The sequence below is a fragment of the Sinohyriopsis cumingii genome, chromosome 12, assembly GCF_028554795.1.
Source record: "Sinohyriopsis cumingii isolate HCF-2022 chromosome 12, ASM2855479v2, whole genome shotgun sequence".
Taxonomy (NCBI): Eukaryota; Metazoa; Mollusca; class Bivalvia; order Unionida; family Unionidae; genus Sinohyriopsis; species Sinohyriopsis cumingii.
The window spans coordinates 82,261,590-82,287,899 of record NC_142972.1 but is presented as its reverse complement, the minus strand read 5'-3'; the positions used below and the strand labels follow the sequence as shown (position 1 = coordinate 82,287,899).

At 36.6% G+C, this 26,310-nt stretch overlaps 1 protein-coding gene across 4 annotated transcripts in view; it reads right to left on the bottom strand.

The window, feature by feature from the left end:
* Window positions 1-26,310, bottom strand: part of LOC149786835 (uncharacterized) — an 81,575-nt gene that overhangs the window by 39,890 nt on the left and 15,375 nt on the right. Inside the window, exon 1 of one of the 4 annotated variants that reach the window (XM_089977359.1) lies at window positions 19,796-19,819. The exons of the other annotated variants lie outside the window; for them this stretch is intronic. The gene's annotated coding sequence lies outside the window, so the exon portion shown is untranslated. Of the gene's footprint in view, window positions 1-19,795; window positions 19,820-26,310 lie in introns of those variants that run through there. 4 annotated transcript variants of the gene reach the window in all.

Below are 26,310 nucleotides of genomic sequence, written 5' to 3'. Positions count from 1 at the left end.
TAACCAAACAATCTGTCGTTGACATACACCTCAAGGCTACCGTGGGTGAGTTTCCCGTTGGTGCTGCAGGTCCACCTGTAGTTCCTGCTGGTTTCAGAGCGATTGCTGTCATACTCTCCAATAAAGCAATGCTACTTGTAGGTGTTGGTGGACGAATGAGAGTCATCGATGCCCCGGTGGAAAATATGTAATTTTCAAAAATATGTAACATCGCTGCTAGCAATGCAATTAGATCAATCTCGTTTTAAATAAAATGTCATACAGTCATGATAATGTCATTCTGACTCCTGGTCAGGTGAAGAAATTACAATCGAAGAACGCGAGCACATGTGGGACAAAAATAACACTAAAACACGATCAGCTAATGGGCGGTCCAAACAAGCTGTCATTAACTAAAACCCAACTAAAACATTTCAATAAAGCAAAGCAAGCAACGACTGGAACTCAACTTGATTTCTCTCCAGCCGCGGTCAAAAATATGGTTAAAACCGGCGGTATCTTTCCTCTTCTCGCAGCCATACCAGCACTGATAGCTGCTGCTGCTCCCGCAGTCGCAAAAGCAGCCGCGTTAGGGGCTGTTGTAACAGCTGCTGGAATGGCACTGAAGAAAGCCACTGGAAAAGGATAGAAAAAAGGGAAGATCCGCTCGCGGATCAGGGCTAAGACTCCCAGGAACTCCTCCATCATGGTACCCAAAACGGTTTTGAAAAATGCTAGCGTAAAAACACAAAGTGTTTTCACACCGATGTTGAAGCTTCCAGCTTCTAATTTTGATTTGCTTGATGCTGTTAAACAATTAAATATAAAGAACTTCAGAGGAGTCTTTATGCGAGATCAATTACCATCACGACCGAATAATCCAGAAACCGGAATTATTAATCTTGATAACAGTGATGGTCCAGGAACTCACTGGGTTGCTTACGCGATCGATCCACGTGGAATTATCTATTTTGATTCGTACGGGCTAGCACCGCCAATTGAGTTTCTTCGATATACAAAAAACATCCCCCTGCCAAAGACAGGGACAAAGACAGGTAAGGTTTGGTATTCAACGTTACCAACACAAACACTAACCGATCCTCCGATATGTGGCCGTGAAGTATTAAATGTTCTTGATGCAATCTCGAAATCAAAGATTTCTCCTCACAAAGTCGTGCATGAATACACGTTGAAATCACATCTGTGATTTCCAAATTTAAACAACCCCATAACTAATAATGGTTGATATTTACGGAAGATCAAGCAGAACAAAGGAATAAAAAAAAGATATCGATTTATCGAAGTATGCGACCAAAGATGAAATTGATAATCTTTTAAATCTAACCGGAATAGACCCAGATGAGGTTGTAATTTTTCAAGATCGACATGGCAAGCTAAAAACCAGTAACATTAAGTGGAATGACATAATTCGCAGGGTTATTGGAGCTACAATGGACAACATCGTTGTATTCACTGACAGCGGCAGAATCAGAGATTCGTCGATATCAATCACGGCGCTTCGAGATGATGCACGAAAAGTCGCAGGGGAACGTGTAGCGAAGACCGGTGATACAATGACAGGTGAACTCCATCTCGGCAACAACAAAATAACCGCGTTAGCGATTCCAACCTCGCCGGAAGATGCCGCAACATTGACGGTAAACTAACCACGTTGCGGGCTGAGTATGATGTTCACGTGGGCGCGTTTACAAGATTTCGCAGAAATTATCAGAAAACTGATGAGGTCATAGATAAATTCTTCGGCACTCCGCTCATCGCTGACATGACACTTTCTGACATCAAACAAAAACTTACTGGTAACGCCAGCGAAGTCAACGCGATTAATATCCGGTTAGGTGTAGTTAGAACAGATAGAAGTATTTCAGATCAAATCGCGTTGATACAAAATAGCATTGACACGATCAAACAAACACAGCAAGATATCGTATCGGGTATTCCTGAGATCGTTAACAAAACCAGTCTGATTAAAGTCCCCACTGGAGTTACTTCTGGGCATATCACCAACATCGTATATACAGTATCATCGGGATTCGCAACATGGTCCCGACAAAATAATACTATCAAATATACAGCAACAGCCACTGGCGTGTATAGACTGTCTGTGTTCAGTGCCGCTAAATTTGAAATCTTCACAACATATCCCAGGAGACATTCCACCGATAAGTATTCCGGGGTTGTGACTATCATATTAAACAAGGAAACCGAAGAAACATTTATACTGGAAGCCGCAGACAAGAAATTAACCGCAACATCTTACTGGTGGTGTTTGGAATTTGTAGCTGAAACGCCTCAATTGGTTACCGCGTAAAATAATAAAATGGCATCAACGACAACTCTAATGACAGAGTCATTAAGTGCGCAGCAATATAGATATGATCAAGTACGCGAATGGCAGCCAGAGTTAAAAAACACTATTGACAAATGCGCAACAAAGATAAAAAAATACAAACGGCGTGTAACTGTATTAGACATAATAGTGTATTCGGTATCCGCGGTAGTTGCATCCACGGGTGTCCTATTATCAGCGCTGACACCAGTGACAACTGCAATTACAACTGCAGTTGTGATTACAATTACAGTTTCAACATCAACGACAATTGCAGGAGTTGCTAATATTATTGCGAAAAAAATATCCTCGTGTGCGCTAACAAAATTACACGAGTATGAAAAGTTAAACAGCGCGGCCACGAGCACCTACTCGAAATTGTCGTCGTTGATATCATCCAGCCTTGACGATACAGTTATATCCGATTCCGAATTCACGTTGATGTCCAGCGCATACAACGATTACGAAAACACAAAGAACTTTGATTTGAAAACGATGAAGATAAATAATGACGGAATTACTTCGGCAGATAGCCGCAAATACAGCTCCGGTAAAAACATCAATGATAACAATATCTTCGACGCAACCAGAGTTTAATATTAATTTTCCAACTGCAATTCCAGTAAAAGAAATCGCACTGGCACATTTACGAGTATATCACAGTTGGCCCAACATCAGGTCGACATCATTTCACGAACAGTTGCCAGATAATTCATTTGTATTTTCGTATCAGAATAACCCCGACGGTACTCCAGATTGGGACGTCATTCATTTACAAACAGGGTCTTATCAGATAGAAGAAATCAACAAAGAAATACAGCGTCAAATGAAGCGTATCACCGGAAAAGAAGCAAAAATATCAATAAGTGCTCATGAGCCAACGTTGTCAACAATCATCGAAGTCGCTTCACCGGGTTACGCCGTAGACATTTATAACAGTTCAATCAGAACAGTATTAGGATGGCCTGAAAATCCACCACCGACACCACCAATACCACCAGAACCAAAAAAGTCTGATTATATCACCGATAAACAATCATATCACGGAATTACACCGTTATACAAAGAACAACTGGATAAAGTAAAAAGTGCAACGTTGTTTAGCTGGATTTCCCCCCTAAAGATGGCAGCGATATTGAGTTGCATTTTACTTATAAAATACGAGAGGAGACGCATTATGCACTTCGTGTTAGTCTAAGCCAAATTACTGAACATCTTAAAATTATTAATGTGTCGCATAGAGCGCAACTAGCGCATCTACGGCAACGCTTCCAAGAACATATTTCCGATGTAACAGGTTCACGTGAAGAAATTATTAAACGAATTGAGATATTAAATCAGATTGCCGCGGATATGGAATATTATAACCAGCGAATGATTCAGGTAGTAATTGACAGTAACCCCATCATTAAACAGTTATTTTTGGATAAGTTCTCGCTGAAAGAAGCTGAACTACCGAATTATAAATTTCCAGGATACGTTTTCCCGGTCATCTTGAAAAAATTTGTCACTGATATCGTCGATAATTACTTCGATGACATACTTGACCAGTACAAAAAAATACTACCACCACCAACTATCCTCAGACATGACAATTCCACAGCCAGTGATGGCAGACATATTTCTCCGGGAATTATAAATTTCCAGGATACGTTTCCCCGGTCATCTTGAAAAAATGTGTTACTGATATCGTCGATGATTACTTCGATGACATACTTGACCAGTACAAAAAACTACTACCACCACCAACTATCCTCAGACATGACAATTCCACAGCCAGTGATGGCAGACATATTTCTCCGGGAATCGTAAATGTCACTGAAGTGGTCGCGGTCAATCTTGTGTGTGACGCAATTGATGGCAGTTACAACATAGACACAACAGTATCAAATCAAGCCCAGCAAGGGTTTATATTATACTCATTTACTCCTGAAGAACCACCTGGGTTTTTGATTGTACAAGAGCCAATTATTCCAGTATTTCTACAGTGTTTAAATCCAACGCTGACAAGAATGAATTTTAAAGTCACTGACCAACATGGTAGACTTTTGGACCTGAGAAATAAAACTATTAGTATTAATTTGCTGGTGAAATCGTGAAACGATTTTCAATTAATAATATCATATTATAATAATGTCCAAAAAATCTTCGATTTTCAAGTCAAATACTTCCAATAAAAAATATGATGATGATGAAAATGTCTCTGACATTTGCACCGACAGTGATCTCTCTGACAGTGATTTTAGTGTTAGTGACAGTGATGAAAATGTCTCTGACATTTCCACTGACAGTGACGACACCGACAGTGATGTCGGCAACAATAACAGTGCCATCACCGTCAGTGACAACGTCACTGTCACAATAAATTATATTAAATGATAAAAAAATATAGCATGTATCAGCACGTAAAATGTTTCATACACGACAAACAAGTACTTGAAGAATATATCAAAAAAGTATTCAGCGGAACGTCGTTGATAGGTGAAGATAAAATAGTTATTGATAAATACGGTAATGATAATTTTTTACTGACAGAATCACAGTTGAAACAACTACAAGATAATCATATCACAATGATCATGTGTTTTCCAGACCAAATCATGAATTATGCTCACTCGTGTATTTCACGGGATCATCTTGATAAGATATTGCAGTAAAAATACTTTATTCTGGGGTATTTACTAGTAAATCGGACGGTAAAAAAAAGTAATATTTTTTTTTTTACTTTCGATTTCACTTCCAAGTACTTGACTTCGTCAAGGATGACAGCGTCAATGACGAAATCAAGGTGAGGTATTTACTTCCTCGTCACTGACTTCAAAAATGCAAGCATTTTCAAGGGACATACAATGTTTCAATTTTCTAACGCGATTATTTATTATCTTTTTAGTTTCATACTCGGCTGCCAGTGCCAGCCTGATCTTTTCAATTGCACGAGACAATGGAACAAATTCATTTATTTGTGCTTCTTCTACGCTGGCCAGCGATTTATACAAATTATTTTGAATCATCTTTATGAATCGATATTGAGCAGGAAGAATATAACGCCCTGCGCATTTAGATTCATATAACGATTCAAAATCAGACAGAATTGTTTCAGGATTTAGTGATATATTAAATCCTTGTTTTTCTAATTTTACTAATTTTTAATAGTATCAATCACATTATTGATATTTTCGTGATTCATATTTATATATATATTTTTTTTAAAAATAGCTACCAAACTCAGGAGCGGAAACACGACCCCAGGACGAGACATTCCCAATTTGATATGCTAGCAAGGTTCATATGGGGACATAACATATAACTTATCCTAGGTACTTAATATAAACATATAACTTAATTCTAACTTATCTTAAGACGGCACAAACATATAACTTAATTCTAACTTATCTTAAGACGGCATAAACACATAGTATTTACAATATTTACAGTAGAAGCATATTTATAGCAGTTGTATTTACAATATTTACAATTGAATATATAACTTATCCTAGGACGGTACAAACATATAGACAACACATACAGATGCGGGGTTATATTCTACGTCCAACAAAGTTGCACCCCCTCCCCAAATCAATCTCGTTGGGTGGTAAAAGACCACCCCTGACGGGGCGATAACGGAGAAAGTTGTGCAACTTCGTTGGGTTTCGAAACCCCGTATATTATTCGGACGATATTGTATATAAACCGACTGATACCTGGAAGTTCAGAAATAGCTCAGCGTGATTTGTTTAAAACGTTTTTTCTAAATATGATCGTGTGAAAAATACAGATGAACCATAAACCCGAACAAGTGTAATAAAATAGTGATATTGTCTGTAAAAAAAGATAAATACGCGTTTGTCCCTGACTTTGTCAGGGATAAAATCATTCTTGACGTTGTCACCTTGATAAAATCAAGGGGAAATAAAGGGAAGTTACTTACTTCCTTGTACACAGAAAACCGTCTGCTCGTTGTGTTACCTGTAAAATAATATACCTCTGTAGTGGTAACAGACAGTTAACAAATTCTGAATTGAATTTTAAACACTGAATTTAAGCTCTGATTTATGAAAATACTGACAAACGCGAGATTGTGACGCAGTGTGTATACAGTTGGATTTAAAAAAAAATACCGCACTGGATAAATTTACCTGTCAAGGAGTGTTGCGCAACACTTCCTGACAAGGGGAAATAATTGTATCATTGACTTTTACGCAAGTCGCTGTAGAGTTATCTCCGTTTGGAAAATCCTCGGATTATAGTAAAGTACCTAACAATAACGAAAAGCAATTTTTTGCTTATTATATTTTTTTGACAACGCGGATTTATATATTTTTTCTGCGACTTTTCGTACTGAAGCCGCACAAATATCAAAATGCTTACTGGCTGCATTCATCGATTGAAATATTATTTGTTCATTCGTACCTAAATTTATGGAAACAACTTCCCTAGACTCTCTCTTCCCCCAGTATTACCAGCCCTACAATTTTCGTTCTGCGTCACAGCTCTCAGATTGGATAAATTATTATTAAGTTTCTGTCCATCAATGTGATCAATTACAAGACCATCTTTGATTATCCCAAAGAAACACTCGTACACGACCCTGTGATTATAATAGTTTTTACCCCCAGAAACCCCAAAATGGAGATAACCAGTATTATTAACGACACCAACTGGTTTTTTCAATTTACGATATCTCACTATTCCCTCGAAAGATGCTTCATAATTCTTAATGGTTGGATGTGGGACAAATTCTTGATTCATTTATATAATAATATATTTGTCTAATTTATAATTTGTCTGAGAACTTAGTTATATAATCACTCTCGGATTTCAGCGCATCTCCATTATTTTTTTTATTGTAGTATCGCTTGAGTTCACGGTATCGCTTACCTCCGCACCCCGCACATAACTGTGTTTTATCTCTGACCCCAATGCCACATCGAAGACACGGTATCGGTCCTGTGCCTCCTCCTTTGATGCTTTGTATGTGTTCACCGCAGAATTCCTTCCTGCAGGGCTTATTACAGAATGTTAAAGATCCAACTTTTAACCACTTGCAGTTATTCATTTGTATATATATATATATAATATTTCTTATTTAAATATTTGTCTTAAATATAATATGAAGGAGTTATTTGGCGCCGGGAGATTCGATCTTGACAGACTAAACAGAGATTCACGGCGACGGAATTTAACTGATCTATTTAATATTATCAGGGATGCCAAAAAAGAATTCCGCGACGACGGCGCTTCTCATGTATGGTCGTCATTTAAAATTATCCGCGATATTGACGAAATCATCGATGACAGCATCGATGTTGACGAAGTCATCGATGCTACAATGACTGATGCCCGAGCAAAAACAATTATTGATTATCTCTTTGATGAATATCAAAGTGATGAACATCAACGCGGTAAGAAATATTTTTTCAGAATAAAATTTATTGTGCAAACAGATTCCGATACGTGGATTATCCGTGACAAACTCGACCCTGTTCTTGCTAACGGAAAGACCATTCCGTTAAGTAGAGATTCCAAACCAGGAATGCTGACCGGGATTGATAAACCATATTACGCTCGAGTGTATCCTGTGACCGCAGTCGTTTATGGAATCTATCTGGTAAAAAAAACAAAAATGGATAAACTCACCCCGATAAGAACGACTTCGTCGTTGGCGTTAAATTGTGTAGCCGAGCGAGTAATGTAACATTTTAAAAACGCAAAACGAGGAAACGGTTTAACCGATCTGCGACGTGAAAAAATAACAGCATGGGCTGAGCAAGTCAAGGATACTGGAGCATCAATAAATGATGTTGCTGTGCTATCAAGTAAATTAAAATTTTCAATAACAGTAAAAACACTAACCGGGGAAATATTATATAATTCGAAGCATTATAAAAAGTCAGGATCACCGATTGAAATTATTGATCATAACTCTCATGCCTGGACTGATGCGGTTACAATATTTCCACGAGATCGTGTTGTAAAATTTTACTCGGAAAACATATTTGATGTTATTTACACGCTGAGTAAAACCGACCCTGTGTCAGTGTGGTTATTTAAGAGTTCCGAAGATGGCGAATATGATCAATTTGTAAAACCCAACGGTGAATTATACCGGACGGAGTCGTTGCAACAACAAATGAAAAAACTCGCAGAGAAATAAGTGAAAGAAAACATTGAGCAGTTATTGGTTAATTGTTTTACAGTTCCAAGTGTTGCCGCTCACGCCGCAAGAGAAAGAAATTCGTGGAGACCAGCCCGAAGTCAGATTCTTTCGGATATACAATTAAGTTGTGTCGAGTATGGGCATGGCGGGTTGTGGAATACCCGGTATGACTACCGGGATATGATTTCCGTGGATATGATTGCTTGCTACCCAGGAAGCTTTCTCGGGATGGGCGAGTGTCGCGAATAATTTAAGCGATTTGGACATCCCACGAACTCGATGACACGAGTTGCTATAAACGGTCCTTTACCCGACTTTGATTTGACAGGATTTGCTCGTGTGACTTCGTTTGAATTCGCCGTGGGACTCCATCCGTGCTGTTATGTTTGGTTTGGCAGACACTTCAGTGAAAAGCGCTGGGTGCCAATAGTGTTATTGCGGTATATGCTTGACAGCCGAATACTGGTATCATTGACTGTCAGTGAAGCAATCATATCATATCGACCGCAGACCTCAGTTTGGTTGCCAACACCGGAGCGTGTCAGTGTAGATGAAGTTATTAGCGAGTATGCACGAGAGAGTCCAAATACCCCGATGGATGTCATTATTAAAGAAGCTCCTAAAGTTCTCAAGATCAAACATAGCAATAGTGAAAAAATAGCAAACGATCTTGGACGAAGAATAATTGGTAAATTTACTCAAGGTGCTGCATATGATCACAAACTACATCACTCGCGACTGATTATCGATGATGCTGGATTGGATTTTATAATTGCTGACGCTGTTGCAAGAAATATATTTTGTAATCGGGAGGATGTGTTCTTGTCCGACGGGAAAAAGTTGGGCACAATTGTAAGTTATATCGACGGAGAATCGTCTCAATACACACATCTAAGATCTTCAATGCTGGGTTATGTTTCTATAAATTTGCTATCAATGATAAATCGATTTCCTGACACCGCAGTTAGAGTTGCAATGGATTCATTTTATATCAATAAAAAATATTCAGAATCACTGGCTTTTACAATGAAATCCGCAGGATTTTCGGATGAATGGAGTTCGTGGAGAATAAAAGCGGAGATGTTACACGAATATTGTGAATCCGCTGATGTTGCAATTAAGGATGATTATTGTAAATTATCAGAAATGTCGACGACAAAGTCAATGTTGCCATCTGTGTATGATCCAATCACTAGACACAAAACCGTTTATTTAAACGGTTCGGGTGGGTCTGGTAAGACAACTCGAGCGATTGAATTATTTGGAAAATCGGATATGATTGTGCTAACACCTACACACAGGCTCGCCAGGGAGATGAAACAGCGAGGAGTCAATTCTTGTACTTATCACAGCTTTTTCAAATACAGCGGCGGTGTGTGAACGTCAGATCGAATGGGAACAAAATATATTCCCGAGAAAATAATTTGGGATGAGATATGTACGGTGCCCTTGGAAACATTAAAAACATTTCTTGATTGGCTGCTAACGAAAAATACTGCAGTGATTATGTGCGGAGATCACGGTCAACCACCTCCGTTTGTCGGCGCATCTCCACATGATTGGTTAAAAGATTTTGTTGATTATTATGAAGAAGTGTCTGATGATCATAGAGCACTTGATGCAACGTTGAAAGAATTTAAAACATTAATCAGATTACAACCGAATAAAATTCAATGTGAAATTATGCGCGAGATGATTCCTGAAACTTCGATGAGCGACTTTTGGAGCTCGTGGAAACCAGACGATTTGTTAGTGGCAAGTAGAAAGATAGTCAGAGACACACTTCAGCAACAGCTATTTCAATTACAACAGGAAAAGTTTACAACGCTGCCAGTGCCGTTATGTTATAGACCAGCTGATACGCGGTTACAAAATATAGATGTTGATATACCAGGGCGCCTGACTACGTCAGGGACAGAGAAACAGAATTTAGTACTGAATTATATTGTGTTAGTTGATATTAATGCTGTCAAAGATGCACTAAAAATGAATAAATCCCCGTGGACGCTAGGATACGCAATGACAATTCATTCGTCTCAAGGACTAACTATCAGTGATACAACTGTCTGGATCGTTGATGATCGAATCGAATGGTCAAACTTAGTCTACCTAGCGGTGTCCAGAGTCAGAAGAATATCTCAACTGCGAAGAATTGTCTTGGAAGATTCAATAGCTGATAAAATTAATAATGAAAACAACAGCGACATAATAAGAAAAAAACTCGCCGGTTACAAACAGAGTGACAAAAAATAATAATCGCGATTTCGACCTTGATGTTGAATTTATTATTGAGTTAAAACAACAGCAGAATAATCACTGCGCGAGCTGTAATTGTATAATGCTATGGCAGTATTCGAATAAAAATTCAAGACAATTTACCGTAGACAGAAAAGATAACAATCGCGGTCATACGCGTGATAATATCATGTTGACCTGTCTTGAGTGCAATCGACGTCGGGGTGCTAGTTAAGCGATCGGGGTGGTAATTGTGTGTCCTCGGGAATTACCTGTAGTTGCTCACGTGTGGTTCCACGTTGAGGAGCAGTTGAATCCAACCTGTAGACCGCTGGTCTGCCTGACGATCTTGTCACGGTGGATATCTTGTGTGTGGTAACACTCCAAATAGGATCAGTCGCTCTTCGTTTACCACCTTCAAGTTCACCCGGTTCATATAAATATCTAACTGTAACATCACCCAGTATCGGCTGTGCTGAAGAATCACGTCGTACAGATATATGTTTTTTTTGTGATCGCGATGGCAGGTTTCATGTTGGTTGTTCGTGTAATCTCATTATTTAGCGCAGCTATCACGCTTGGTAATCTTGCAACCCATTCGCGCGATCTCGTATCCTAAATAAATTCCTTCGCGTATTGATATCCAAATAACCGCTCAGCAAGTGTTCGATTAAATCGCTCAACAATTGCCTGATCGCGATGAATTTCAGTATGTCCTCGTCTGATAGTGACGTTATGTTGTTTCATCAGTGATGATACTGCATCCTGAAATTCTTTGCCAGGATCAACTTGTAATAAATTTGGCCAACGTAGACCACGTTGATAAATTCGTTTAAACGCAGAAGCAACCTCAGATGCTGTTTTAGTCGTTAACGGTTCAGCATCTTTGTATCTACTTGCAACATCAACTACAGTTAACGCGTACTTGTATGTACGTCTTCGGATAGTATCATGTGGCAGAAATAATATATCAGCCTGATGAACCTTATTTGGTACACTAACATCGAAATGCGCAAAGTGAATTTGTTTAGGGCGCGGAAGATAAATTTGCCATATTGCCTGTCGGGATAACCAATTTTTAGCAGTAACTCGTGTGACTTTTGCTGCTTCAGCGAGTTTACTAATTGCTGCGCTACCTCTCCAGTATCCGCTTGGGGAATAATAAATCGACTCCATTATATACCAGTACCTAGCGCTAATTTACCTTTCATTGCGGATTTTATTAACCAGGATGCTAACTTTTCTTTGAAAGATTTATCAGTGATGGCATTTAACGCATGAATTAATTTCACGTCCGCCAGATGGCGCTGTTGCAAATCCTTACTTCGGTAAGCTACATCATGCGCATGACACGCCTTATCAATAGCATTTATCGGATACTCACCTGGTTTTGGTTGATCTTGGTCATCAAGTCGGGTTCCAGGACCACAGTAATTATATCCTGGAAGATGTTTTTCTCCTGGGTATTTAGCCCACGGTGTTCCTGGTAACTTGGCTAACTTGGCTGCAATATCACCTCCTTTTTTTTAAAAATAAATTTAAACTTTTTTGTGCCACATCGTTCACACTTGCCTGTAAGCGCTTGTCGATTATTTTTTGTTGTAATTGTTGTCATATCCGCAGTTGGGGTACGTGCTCGGCATTTCACACAATATAAATCCATATTATTTTTATGATATATCTAATGGAGATTACTGACTTTTCTGCTACAAAACGACGAGAGCCAATCAAACATAACTCAGTGCTACCAAATTCAATTCGAATGATTATTATAGGTCCATCTGGGTCGGGTAAGACACAGTTGTTACTTAATTTAATAATGAAGTGGATGAAGTGGGATAAACTGTATTTGATAGCACCATCGGTGGATGATCAACGGTGTTATAGCGTACTGAAGGATTACAACGAAAGTGCAAAATCGATAAGTGAAGAAGATGTTGTTGATTTTATAACTGATATTGATGAAGCTCCGAGTATCGATGAAATTGATGGGAGTATTAATAATTTAGTTGTGTATGATGATATCATGTTGGACAAACAATCAAACCCTGCCAGGATATTTTCACGCGGCAGGCATAAAAACACTGATGTGATTTATGTAACTCAACGATATACACAAATTCCGAAAGTGATCAGAGATAACTGGAACGTTCTCTCGGTATTTAACGGCGTTGACGCACACACGTTACGAAATATTCATCAGACTTGGTGCAGCGGCGACATGGACATAAATAAATTCAGAAATTTCTTTAGTCGTGCTCAGGCAAAACCACACGGATTTGTAACGATAAATTATCGAGTTGGGTTAGATACAATTTGTAGTTAGAAACGCTAGCGTTTCTACTCCTAAAGGATTTTTCCAGCAGAAATGCTTGCATTTTGAGCAGCAGAGAGACTGAAACAACACCGAATGTTTCGTCTAGTAGACCCTTGTATCGAGAAGTAGTTATATAGGTAGATATTTTTCATGAGATAACCCTTCTGGTCAGCTGAGAAAGCCTATTTATCAGTGTTTTCTGACTAGAAGGGTTTATTTTGTGAAGACAAATCTTCTATCAAGAGTGTTTTCGATAGAAGGTTCTGTTTGACGAAATAGTTGGTGGGCTCAGTCTCTCTGCTGCTCAGGTAGTCAAATCAGAAGAAAGGGATTTCTGATAAAATGATTATGCAACTATCCAAGTTATGAACGAGGCGTACACAATTAATTGAGATATGTTGTATAGTAGATAGCATCACTGAGGGGGAGGGGGCTTTTCTAAAATCAAGAGAAAGCTCACTACAGTTTGCAAAATTCAAACCGATGAGAGGGCATATATCATCGTTTAATTCATAATCTTTTTAATATTGTATGTCCGTTATTCACTCTGTTTTCCAGCTAAATGCACTTAAAGTATTTATTGTAAGCACAAGACATTGCTTACTTCGTTTGCTTTTGCTATAATTATCATTCTTAAAATGAAAAGTAACGGAGCAAATATAAAATAAAATTAAAAACTAGTTAGGTATAGTTATCATTATTTAAAATAATAATAATAATAATAATAATAATAATAATAATTTGTAATGAGAGTTGTCATATTTCATAAGCTGTGCTTACAAGAAAAAATGAGCATATCAATGAAAATGAGCGAATAATCATAAAAAAGAAATTGAACAAAACAAGAAAGAAATGCCAATAAATTATAAAGACAATGGAACATAATATAGTACTACTAATTAAGAATACCATTAGCTGTTGAAAATTACTAAAGCAGTAATTAAGTGGCAATTGTATTTTAATAAGAGTTACGAAACCAATATATCATGTTTACTTTCCTAGTTTCATGTCCTTTGTTTCTGTGACTCTTTCTGATATGTTTAGAAGAATGATATCATTTTTAAGTCGATTATGTAGATGATCTGTACATGTGACCCTTTTAGTACATATAAAAGAACGCATTACGTAGGCGGTGGATTTTATATGTGAAATCATTTACAATTCCCCCACCTCCGAAATAAATACACAAACAACTGGGCTAGTTAGTTACACGAGAAACTCGTTTTCATAATAAAGTAGACAAAGTTTAGTAGTTGTTCCATTCTGATTTTTCATTTAGCTTACCACTAACACTAACGGTAAGTATTTATACGATAATACTATGTTACACACAATTCCTATTTGTAATAGTACTATGCTACACACAATTCCAATTTGTAATAGTCCTATGTTACACTTAATTCCTATTTGTAATACTACTGTGTTACATATAATTCCTATTTGCAGTAGTACTATGTTACATATAATTCCTATTTGTAATAGTACTATGTTACACACAATTCGTATTTGTAATAGTCCTATGTTACACTTAATTCCTATTTGTAATACTACTGTGTTACATATAATTCCAATTTGCAATAGTACAATGTTACACTTAATTCCTATTTGTGATAGTACTATGTTACACTTAATTCCTATTTGTAATAGTACTGTGTTACATATAATTCCTATCTGTAGTAGTACTATCTTACATATAATTCCTATTTGCAATAGTACTATGCTACACACAATTCCAATTTGTAATAGTACAATGTTGCACTTAATTCCTATTTGTAATAGTACAATGTTACACTTAATTCCTATTTGTGATAGTACTGTGTTACACTTAATTCCTATTTGTAATAGTACTGTGTTACATATAATTCCTATTTGTAACAGTATTATGCTACACTTAATTCCTATTTGTAATAGTACTATGTTACACACAATTCCAATTGTAACAGTACAATGTTGCACTTAATTCCTATTTGTAATAGTGCTATTTTACATATAATTCCTATTTGTAATAGTACTGTGTTACACTTAATTCCTATTTGTAATAGTACTGTGTTACACTTAATTCCTATTTCTAATAGTACTGTGTTACACTTAATTCCTATTTCTAATAGTACTGTGTTACATATAATTCTTATCTGTAACAGTATTATGCTACACTTAATTCCTATTTGTATAGTACCATGTTACACATAATTCCTATTTGTGATAGTACTGTGTTACATATAATTCCTATTTGTAATAGTACTATGTTACACAAAATTCCTATTTGTAATAGTACTATGTTACACTTAATTCCTATTTGTAATAGTACTATGATACATATAATTCCTATTTGTAACAGGATTATGCTAAACTTAATTCCTATTTGTAATAGTACTATGTTACACACAATTCATATTTGTAATGGTACTCTGTTGTCTAATACCCATTTGAGTTCAGTTTGGTTTATTTGTATTAATTTGTTGGCTGCAATTCGTTTATCCTTTTTTTAAAGAAAAGAAATCATTTCCGTTTGATTTTCTAGGATGCGGTAGGTCGTGGGTTCGATAGCCGGCGGAGTCATACCAAAGACTTATAAAAATAGTACTAACAGCTGCTTCGCTTGTCGCTCTGCATTAAGAGGTTAGTGTTAGGACTGGTTGGCCTGGTGTCAGGATAATCTGACTGGGCGGGACATTATGCTCAATGCCTACGGCATGATGCCCCAGTGCTAAGACACTATAAACTGCCACACTGGAGACATCGTAGCAATATGACTGAAAATTGTTAAAGCTACGTTAAAAGTCTAGATCACACACACACACACACACACACACACACACACACAGAGCTTGATTTTAGCCACTTAACTCGTTTTCTTTTATTTCCTGTGATTGGACACACCATCCTCACATTGTCATGTATCCTTTAGAAGGCCCCAACTGACCATATTAGCATGGCGATACAATCTAGATCACGCTAAGAGAGGACAAGTCTAACACTCATGTGACTTTACAACTTCTAAAATGATTCTTTTTGTCACCAAAAATGTTTAAAAAGATATTGTTCCAACTGTACCGCAATAATGTTGTATTGCACTGACAACTCATCTAAAATATCCTTGGTCTTTTCCGTCGAGAAAAAAAAAAACAACAAAAAAACATCAGATGTATTTCGCCGCCACAGAGAACTAGAGTTTAAACTGCTTTTGTATACACTGCACAATAAGCTGGCGAAAGGAGACAAAAATCGCAATCGGAACATTGTCAACCATGTTCATTTTTGGTCGCAACATATGTAAAGTGCACTCAACTGTAGGCGAATCACAAACTCCATCAAATTTATGTGCTTTCCTACAATCCGAGTTTTTTTTTTTTTTTTAATAGACTTTACAAAAATGGCCGAGCGATGATGTTTCAATTGACTGTGCTGATGTGGTCTCGGGACTGATTAAAGATTTCGAAAAACAAACAGGAAGAGTAGAGCGTTTATATTGTCGCAATTTATTTGCTATGTTGCTATGGTGTGTAGGTGGGGCTGAGGAGGGAAACTACATCTTACACTCTGCTATACTGCAACGATAAAACAGTTACTGTGATGAGTAATTGATCGGTTGCCTTCTCATTATACTTGATTACATAACAAAAACGATTGTTTTTGATAACTGTATGTATCTTGTCTAAGTATGATACAAATGAATTGATAATAAATCGTCAACCACCCAAGAGTTCGTGGCCCAACAGTGGGGCAGATTGCATCCCCTCACTGTCAAATGCCACTTAGGTTTTCATGTCTGCGGACGGAAGGAATTTATTTTGATTTCATTCTGGAGGATCGACCGGGACGTGTGTATGTGTGTGTGATAGAATACACACACACACACACACACACACACACACACACACACATATATATATATATATATATATATATATATATATATATATATATATATATATATATATATGGGCCCCGAGTGGCCGAGTGGTCTAAAGCGCTCACCGTTACGGATCACTGCCATCTCACCTCTGTCTGTGTGAGTTCGAGTCTCAGCCTCGGCTAACGTTGGTACGTGAGAAAGCCTGCCAGTAGCTTATCGTGGGTCGGTGGTTCTTCCCGGGGTTTTCCAGGGTTCTTCCTCCACCAATTATACTGGCCGCCATGTATAGCCTTGTGCTGAAAAATGGCGTTAAACCCTACCACAACAACAACAACAACACACACACACATATATATATATATATATATATATATATATATATATATATATATATATATATATATATATATATATATGTGTGTGTGTGTGTGTGTTGTTGTTGTGGTAGGGTTTAACCTTGATCGTTTTACTTACTATTCCATTGTCTTGTCTCTGTGTATGTAAATATCTACACCAAACATTATGTATTGTATAAAAATTACGCGTTTTGACTTTTGGCCTTGTTTTGTTTATGTAATCGCTTTTTATTTCTTTGTGCCCTTAAAATAACAATTGGTAGACCCCCGAATCGCGTGGGCTGGTTAAAAAAATGTCTCACTACTATTTGTATTTTATGTTTTCTTTCATATCTATTATATCATGACAAACACTAGACATTTTTATCCCGCGCTGTTGAAAAGATTGTTATTTGCTGTGTGATTTATACATGTATAAGTTATGTACACTGTTTCAATGTTCGATAAATTTAGCATTCAGCGGTAACTCTGGACGAACTGTGCAAACAATGCAAACTGAGCCAGACGACATTGCTTATTCCTTCATGTTTGCAATCACGAGATCTAGCTGTATTTTAGCTCAGTAAATGTAACGTCCAACACGGAAGTGGGTAATCTTCCGTTTCTTTGATGTATTTTTTTTTTTTTAATCACGAAACATCACTTTGCGAGCATAACAAAGATCACCTCGAAGAAAACACAGACACAAACAGACATACACGCACGCAGAATCACACCTTTTCCAGCACTGTTCCCCGGAAGAAATCGAGGAATTAATAGTAAAGTCGTTGGTATTCACATACACATATATGTCAATATTACGGTATAAATTCCGAAAACGATATGTCACTGTAATACCTAGTCTCCATGGAGACGATCAGCATATTTTTATTCGGTCATGATTACCATCTGTAAAGTCTGTATAAGTAATTGACACTGACTTCTGGTTTCAACAAGCGATCAGAGTCACGCCCTATTTAGTAGAAATACCTCTTTAACCAGACAGCAATCGTATGCAATAACTCTAAGCAAGAAAGACAGACCATTATAATCTGTTATAAACGAAGCTGTAGAACATCCAAACATATCAAGCAGGATATATCATTTGTGAATATTCGTATATAAATTTGTAATCGAATATTCGTTTGTTTACCAAGCGAGCCTGGCAACAGCCTGTGAAAGAAACCAGGCGAAATTTAAACTATGCAATGTTGAATTAGTTTAAAAGAATACAGCCTGCGAAATCACCTGAAATTCGAACTCCGGCTCGTAAGGTAATTATAACGTCGACTTCCTAACCGCCAGGCTCGTACAGGTAACTCCAATACATTTCGGTTTTCAATTTTTTACACAGCTATGAAATTTTAACGTTGCTTTAACAATTTTCCAGTCATATCGCTACTATGTCTACAGTGTGGCAGTTTATAGTGATAGCACTGGGGCATCATGCCGCAGACATGTAGCACGATGTCCCACCAAGTCACATTATCCTGACACCAGGCCGACCAGTCCTAACATTCACCTCTTAATGCTGAATGCCGAGCGAGGCAGCTGCTAGTATTATTTTTGTAGAACCCGCGACCTCCCGCATCCGAGACGGATGCTCTACTCACTAAGGCCACCAGAGCGGTTCACAGCTATGGAAATATTAATAAGCTTAAAGTCTAACATTATCTCAGCGTCTGTATGTCTGTCTGTCTCTGTCTGTCTGTCTGTCTCTCTCTCTCTCTCTCTATATATATATATAATTTAATAATTGTTTCAGGTCTAGAAAACAGGGCCTTCTCAACTGCACGCGTATAGTAGGAACTAATGTGTTTAAGCTTCAAGTTCTCACAGATAAGAATCTTCAAAAAAGAATGGATTGAATATTTACACAAGAATAACATGGGTTCATGCAGTTATATGTAAGTATACACAATCCATGGAAAGAGAGAGAGAGAGAACATGGGTTCATGCAGTTATATGTAAGTATACACAATCCATGGAAAGAGAGAGAGAGAGAGAGAGAGAGAGAGAGAGAGAGTACATAAATGGAGATATTGGACAAATATTCATAGACCAAAATAAATACACGAAGCAATCACTATCTGAGAATGAAGATCACCGTGTTTTTAACAAAATAATATGGCCGACATAAATTGGGTACAAAAATCGAATTTCCGAATACTCCTTAATTATATAAAGCGTTTTGTGCCTTTAATCTACATCTGGAATAAGTCAAATAGGCCTACATTAATATTCGCAGTAAAATCAGACGATCAAATTAACGACATATTTAAAGTTATTGAATAGAAAGCTGATTTAGATTTTTAAATAATTTCCTAAATTATAAAAAAAATCCTACATCTTTAACAAAAGAACGCACTGGTTAGTAAATAATATTGTTAACCACTTCAACTATTTCTAATTCAACCTCGCAAAGAAGATCTTCGTCTCTCTTCAGTCAAGTAACAGGTAAGCACGCGTGAGTTACTTCTGAATTTAGAATAGTTACTTTCACCTTTTTTTAATCAGAAATGTATTACAAATCAGAATAGAAAAGAGTGTAAAATAAACGTTTACTTACTTCAAGTTCAGCATTAGCTCGAGCAGAATTTTTTTATATATTTAGATGATGCCAATGCTGGTAGAAGATCAAGCAAGATGAGAAAGTGAGACACTATATTCAATTTGACGAAAGTAACGTAGTTCGTTAGCTCCTCCGCTATCTAGCAAAGTAGAACCTGTTTCTTCATACATTTTACATGATCTGTATAAGTGTGTGTGCGTGTGGTTAAGATTTTTAACGCAATTTTAGCAATCGTAGTAATATCGCTACGATGTCTGCAGTGTGGCAGTTGATAGTGATGTCTAGCACAGGGGCATAATGCCGCAGATATGTATCATCATGTCCCACCCAATCACGTTATCCACACACAAGGCCAACCAGACCTAACACTAACCTCTTAATGCTGAGCGTCAAGCGAGGCAGCTGTTAGTACAACTTTTATACGTCTTTGGTATGATTCGGCCTGGTTTAAAACCCCATCCTAGGCGGACGCTCTAACCACACAGGGCACCAGAGCGGTCTTTTTGCGATAATATAAACTTCTTGTAAGACCAGCCAGGATTTTTTCTACTTCTAACTTTAGTTTTGTTTTCTAAATTATTCAGCCGAACAAGTCATCACAAACAACAACAGCATATTCAAGTAAAGGGCGGATGTTTTCCGGCTAAATTTACATTTAAATATGATCAAGGCTTTTCTAATTTTTCATGTTGAGTTAATGAGATTGGATTATATTTCACAGACTATTAAAAGCTGCATATTTAGTGTTATGGTAGCCAGCAAAAAAGGCTTTCATTTAGGAAGTTTAATTCATGACCAAACGTCAGTCTTTGATAAAACTGTATTAGCCCTATCACAGGCCGCGTGACCTGGTCATTTGGGCCCCATCCTGGATGGTAATATTACATGATTTCAATTTTCGTAAGAGTTACATTTACTTGAATTTATAAAATCCAGTTAAATCTTCCGATGGTACTACAACATTCATTTTGGACGTCAGGATAAGGAATCATACAAGGGAGACAACTTACACATATTTGATAGCAAGACGAAATCAAAACACATACTGTATAGAACATGACAAAATGAAATAAGTAGCATTCACTCTGATATTCACGAAGGAGGAAAAATAAAGTTAAGTCAAAGCAATGGTCTCTTTATTAACTGCAAATTACAAAAAAGGCTCATCTATTACAAATACGACCTAATATTTCTTTTGAACTTGTATCTTTGCATCGATTAGTAGAAGTAACTTTTGTCTTAATCGAAAACATACTCTATTTTGTTTTCATCGATTAATCGAAAACATACTTGAATCTGTTTTATATCGATTAATAATAATAAAAAATCTTATTTGCGTCGATTAATCGAAAACATACTTCTATCTGATTTGCAACGATTAATCGAAAACATATTTGTATCTTGTTTGCATCGGTTAATCGAAAACATACTTGTATCTTGTTTGCATCGATTAATAGAAGGCTTACTTCATCAATGAGATTATATATTCTTCAAAATTTGTAGTGTTCATGACCCTATGTTTAATAAAAAAAAATGAATGACTCTGAGGTGTTAAAAAGGCTTGCATAATATAAATGTTCATCTACAGGGATGTATTATCATATATTATCAAATAGTCTTAAACTATTTTATAGTTCTCTAAAATAAATAAGTTTAAATAAAAGCATAATAAATTAAACCATAATAAAATTCTACGAACCTTTAGTAGTAATTTTACTGAGCTTTTAATATGAAAGAAAGTACTCGATCATAATAGAAAATGTTAATCATAAAGGATACACTGTACAAAGGTACATTTTGACAATATTTAATTTTTGTTTGTAATACATCAATTTCTTATATTATAAAATAGCTTCTGAAAAAGGATAATTTGTAAACTATAATTTTTCTCTTCATGTGGGGTAATTTGAATATAGTTAGTGTTATTCCTGACTCCTACGTGTTGGAGTAGTTGGTGTAAACGCGGTTCCTGCTTAGGGAATGATGTCTTCACCGCGCGCCATATCCTTTTGATTCAGTGGTATACATTTCCGATGACGAGAGATGCCGCATGTGTGTAAGGTTCGAGATAGATTTCTTACGATTTAAAGATCTACATGATTGTATAGGCTACCGGTTAAAACGCATTTATACGCATTGTTGTAATACTGCACAATATTTGCACCAATCTGACATCTTTCATCAAACACACAATCTTCAAAAACCGCAGTGACTGTAGTTTTGGGACCCACGCAGATTTCGCCATGACCAAGGCCTTTAATCAGCAAACATTGATCAATGGGAGAGCTTCGGCTACTGCTGAATGTTCAATGACGGATAGCTTTTGCTTGAACAAGCCTTGATCTTTGTAAGCACAACGTTAAAAAATGCATGTCAGATATAAAGCTGAGATTTGAAGAAAGTTTAATTTTTTATTCAAATAATTTGCATTGGAATTTTCAATGCAGTTAAATGATCAAATATGTAAGCAAATGTGTAGAAGCATCGTCCACATCTTTAAAAAGATGTTACACTATTTTTTATTAACACATGCCTTAACGGATGGTTCTTTTTTAATCTCCAATCTCATCTGTGACTCCTCTGATATCACAAATATTAATTACGCATAAAACAGTTTTCACTTCAATGAAATTCGTAATTTTGAGAATTGCCATATGGAGAGAGGCCAAGATTATTTTCTCTTCATGAACAATCACTCCAAATATACTATGAAGTACAAATCAGTATAATGTAGAAACATGGCCCAAGTGGGTGTGAGATCACTTACCCGGCTGACATCCGCCAATTAGCTAATTAGTCAAATCAAAATAGCCAAATCCAAGAGAAGTTGGCTAAGAAATTAAAGTTAGTAGAATACATTGTGCTCCGTTTATTTCTATGGTATGATAACGGTTTCAAGGTTTCTCTGCCTCTTGTATTGCCATCTTTTATTTGTCGGCATGTCAGCATCATTTGTCCAATACTGAAAGGCCGGTATGCCATTACGTTTTTTTTTGTATGTCAAAGTTGGTTAAGTTTTTAAAAGCATTTGCTTTTTGTTTTCAAGACAAAGTTGTCAAAATGTTTATCTAGATTTAGATTTAGAAACGTGTCCATCTTTAATGGCCAATTGGCATCATTTTAAAAAAACGTAAAAGGCCCCTTCAAGCAGGGGCGTTTTCTATCAGATGTTGTGACATTCTGTTCAGCGGGTTTTATAATTTGGTAAATGCTTTTTATCAATATCTACCGACAACAGTCATATCTCACATCAGACTGGCATCATGTGTGCGCATGTGTGCGCACAGAAACTTACTTTATTCCAGGACTCTTTCTGTCAAATTTCGGCAACATCTGTTGTGTGCTTTTGAGAAGAATTCATTGAAATGATTTTCTATTTTAGTAACATCGGGCATATTTGGTAGCGAATAGGGAATATTTGTTATCATTTGAAAACCCTAAATAACAAAATGATCTCTGTCAAATCTGGTCAGATTCTTCTGATCAGGTTCTAAAACGAAATTATTTAACTTCTTCTAGTTTTATTAATGGTTTTAATATTTGATAGAGGGTCAGTGTGATTTGCAAATACCTGATATACATTTTTGTCAGTATGCCTTCTGTAATTATGTTTGTCAAATTCTGCAAAGCAAGTTCTGAGGAGAAATCTTTAATATGTTTTCCTATTTTTAGAAACGACGGCCATATTTGATCACGGATACGCATCGTTTGTAAAACAAATTAATGCTGACTAAACAGGGATGCGTCTCTCTAATATGGTCTTATTATGTTGAGCAGTCTTTGAGAAAGGTTGTTCAAAGTTATTTTTCTTTCTTTTATTGGTAGAAACGTTGTTTACCTTTAATGGCGAATCAGCATATTTTGTATAAATTTTTAAAGTCACCTCTGGTAGGATGTCAATCTTGGTCACATTTGTTGAGCAGTTTCTGGAAAAAAGTATCATTTTGTCTTGTTTAGTAGTAGTGGCCATACCTGAGGGTATTAATTGAACAAAGTTTTGGAAGATTTTATACCTAAATGCTTTCTACTAAATTTGGTACATTTGCTAACGGTGGCCATATTGAATGACGGATCGCAATCCAGGGAACAAATCGGAATGGCCCAAACGGCATAATGCTGCTTGTAAAATTATGTGCAAATTGATCTAACGGGTCTTGTGAATACATAGCAATTGGAAGAGAACGACGACGCACAACATAAATCGGGAGAAGGGTTCACTTTTCTTTACCACCAAGTGAGCTAAAATAAACTCATTAAAAACGTACCGTCAGGCTGCATGTATACAAAACGTGAAGTCTGGCCACATCATGTATCATGCACATGGTGACGGTGTATTTGATTGTTACTTAAACAGTATATACATTGCTCTTGAACGACGTTTGCAGCGACCTTCAGCATGAAGTGGTTTATAAGAAACAACATATACGCAGCTATTACCTATTATAGACATTAAGAAATAAACGATAAAATAGAAATTCCAACAATAATTAGAATATCCTCACCCCCCAAAAATAAAAATATTTATGTTGCAGGGATGTTAGATACATGCAGATGGGATTAAATAGACGGGAACTACATTCAAACATTAACGGAAACGGGCGTACCTCTTTACTGATGTAGGAGCATGGTTGCTCTATGTCTCATGTATATTCAATGAACTGTGTGCGTGTGTGTCAGTGGTTTTGAATTTGCCTGTCAAACTAGACATCAACATATATATTTTGATTCACTGTTGATCAGGTACGGCATCAAAAATATCACCCCTAGAATCAATATCAGATATGTGTACTTCTCAACGGTAGAAATGGTGTCCGTCTTTGTAAATCGATATAAGCAAAACCAAATATATGCAGGTAAACAAAAGTGTGACACTATGAAGAAAAAAAAAAAAAAACGTAGGACACTATGAAATTATTCCCACCCCGCCACAATGGTGGAACACATATCTGGTCAAATCTTGTTTCGATACAGCCAACAACAATTAAACGTAAGATATACACTAGATTGGTGCGTAAAAGAAGTCTACCATTATCACTAATCAACTTGCATTTAAGACAAAATCAAAATTATCTGGACATTTAAGCCAACTTAAAATTGCACGAACCTTAAATCAATCGCTAATTTTATGTACATCTTCAAATGTGGGTGGGGCATTTAAATTTTGACTCTATCAGCCAGTCCGTCGTTCTGTACTTTAGATTCGTCTGTCAGCTATATATTTGTAAAGTGTATGTTTAAATCGGTTTTCGTGTAGGTAGTCGTGGTAGCTCAGTTGCTAGAACATCACGGGTTCGAAACCTACCTTTCTACTCTACAATTATTGTGCAGAATGGGACTTTTATTATTACGTTTACGATCTCTTATGGGGGTCATTTTATTTATAAAATTACCTTGTTTCCAAGCTGGAGTAATGGTTTTCCACACAAATACCATAAATCTAGTATAACTACTATATGAGATGCCTGAGCAGATATAAGATAAACAAGAAAACTAACTCGTAAAAAAACGAATAGATAGTTCCTGAATGACGTCATCAGCAGCCATATTTGTGGTGTGATGGCAGATTCACCGTTGAGTTTATATAGTGTTTAGAATCTTAAATAAATTCATCAAACCTCAAGATACTGTTAGACAAAATACATTCATAAACAGAACGCAAATAAGGATTTCCCTTAGTATCTATATCTGTAATTTATAAGTTGAATTTGCCTCCGTTTGTAATGCAAAAATGGTCAGTTTTGGTGGCCGGATATATGAGAAACTGTCAGTTTGCCCATCATCCGTAAAATGTGCAGATTATCGATTGCTAGTGACCTTATCGGGAAGCCTCTATATGACCGCTTTAGACAGTAAAAAGTGAAAGATCTTTAACTTCTAGATATCGACTTTCCGATGCTCCTATAAAATATTTTATTGATCGCTGTTACTGATGAATCCGCTTCGTGTAATTATGAACAAATCCAATTGCCAAGATAATTTATCCAGACATAATTTCTCACAATTCTACTAATACAATTACATTATGAACTGACGCCGATGAAGGAGTTGTGTCTCATTTAGACAATGAAACTGTGCTTTCTTACGCAAAACATGACGTCATCTCGTCATCACAATGATATGTTACATCACGTCATCTCATAAGCTAATCAGATCACTTTACCAAATTTTGGGGAAGCCTTGTTCTGGTTTTACAAAAACTTTTATTTTATCAATGTTTCAAGTGGCAGAGATCTTCGAGGCCGAGTGGTCTTGTTGAACAAGATTATTTAATGAACAGAATACAATTTAAAATGGATTCCATTCATGCATACCTGCTAATAGCTTCACACAATGTTTTTTTCAACGTCTATCTTTCATTATAAAGATATATTAATTGCATATCTAGCCGGATATCCGTCCACCAGAAACTTATCAATTTGTTAAGTGTCATCATGGTTACCTCCGAGTAACGAAAAATCTCGCTGTAGGTTTAATAACGCCATCTTGAAAATACTGTATTCTTCGATAACCTA